General features: G+C 53.8%; 2 pseudogenes; one reads left to right on the forward strand and one right to left on the reverse strand.

Annotated features, from left to right (window-relative positions):
- Positions 1 to 56: 56 nt before the first annotated feature.
- Positions 57 to 175, reverse strand: LOC111730425 (annotated as a pseudogene).
- Positions 176 to 536: 361 nt separating this feature from the next.
- On the forward strand, positions 537 to 655 carry LOC111730426 (annotated as a pseudogene).
- Positions 656 to 1,674: the final 1,019 nt, after the last annotated feature.

A 1,674-nucleotide genomic window follows, 5' to 3' on the forward strand; every position in this document is an offset into this window, starting at 1 on the left:
ACCTCACAGATTGCAAGGACTTTGTCAGCTTACAATCCCTTATTTTTTATTTTTTATGCCTACAGCACCTGGTCTTCCTAGGTGGTCTCCCATCCCAGTACTAATCAGGCCCGACCCTGCTTAGCTTCCAAGATCAGACAGGATCGGGCTGGTTCAGGGTGGCGTGGCCGCAGACAGGAATAAAATTTTGATACACACTACAACACGGATGAAGCTTGAAAACTTTATGCTCAGTGAAACAAGCCAGTCACAAAAGACAAACGCGGCGTGACTCCACTTGTATAAGGGACCTGGAGTCGTCGCATTCACAGACAGACGTGGAGTGGCTGGGGGAGGGGAGCGAGGCATGAGTGCGTGATGGGGGCGGAGGTTCCGCCTGGGGTGACGAAAAGTTTTGGGAAGAGACAGCAGTGATGGTTACGCGACACTGTGAATGTGCTTAATGCCACTTACAGCTGGTTAAGATGATCGATGTTATGTTGTGGGTTAGGGAAACCAAAGGCCAAATATCCTGGAGGAACAATTAGGAAAAGCTCTCCGACAGTCACGCCACCCTGAACGAGCCCGGTCCCGTCTGATCGCGGAAGCTAAGCAGGGTCGGGCCTGGTTAGTACTTGGATGGGAGACCACCTAGGAAGACCAGGTGCTGTAGGTGTAAAAAAATAAGGGATTGTAAGCTGACAAGGTCCTTGCAATCTGTGAGGTCAACCAAGGGTTGCCTCGCCTAAAAATAAAATAAAATAAAGAAAAAGATCTCACATTCAAATTTCCAAGCGGCTGCCTAGTTCTAGTGGAAAAATAAACATATATTCCCTCCATACATTTTACACAAAAATAAATTCCAGGTCTACCAAAGAGTATAGCGTTGAAGAGAAACAAGTCTCAAAACCGGCCACAAAGAAGAACATCTGTGACGTCCGTGTGGGGACGGCTTTTTCGTAAAAGGCAATGGAAGAAATAACACAGGACAGAGTGATGGGCTGAGTTCCAGAGCACCTACAAACGGGCCGTCCGGAAAGATCGTAACACAAAAAGGCAAACGAAAATTTAGAGACTATCTGAAACAAAGAGAAAAAGGGCCAGGAGCCTAAATAAACACGGTATCTAAATACTCTTCACGTCTGAAAGGACAAAGAAGGAAGACAGGACCGGCCCTGAGGGCGAGCACGCTGTCACACACGCCGAGCCCAGCACGGGCAGACGCCTTCACAGACGAGTTCTGCACGGCCGACCGCCTGGGCATCAACTGGCCAAACACAAGCAGACCCTGGGTCCGGGCTGGCAGGAAGCGGGAAAAGGCTGTGCTCACCGCGGGGCGAGGGTCTACGTAACTGACGAGGCCTGGCTCCCAGGGCTGTGGCAGGGACAAGCTAAAGGCCGTCGAAGGACAGTCGTCGGGCCGGGCGGCGCCTCCAGCTGCCACGCGACACGCGGGAGACCAGGTCCCCCAGGTGACTGGGCCGATCCCCAGGGCTGTGCACACTCTGCGCTGCTGGTCGGGACCCCCGCCCGACCTCACCACTGCCCGCTTTGTGGTCGTGGTCACTCGTGGGCCAGACCACGGACGCTCCTTCCACTAAGAAGCAGCGACACCGAGCGCAGGGGGGCCGTCCCCGGGGGCTGAGCACGTGTGAGCTGCCTCGGGCACGGGTGAGGGATCCGAGAGTGTTGGGG

Source organism: Pteropus vampyrus, unplaced genomic scaffold (assembly GCF_000151845.1).
Source record: "Pteropus vampyrus isolate Shadow unplaced genomic scaffold, Pvam_2.0 Scaffold312, whole genome shotgun sequence".
In the NCBI taxonomy this organism is placed as follows: Eukaryota; Metazoa; Chordata; class Mammalia; order Chiroptera; family Pteropodidae; genus Pteropus; species Pteropus vampyrus.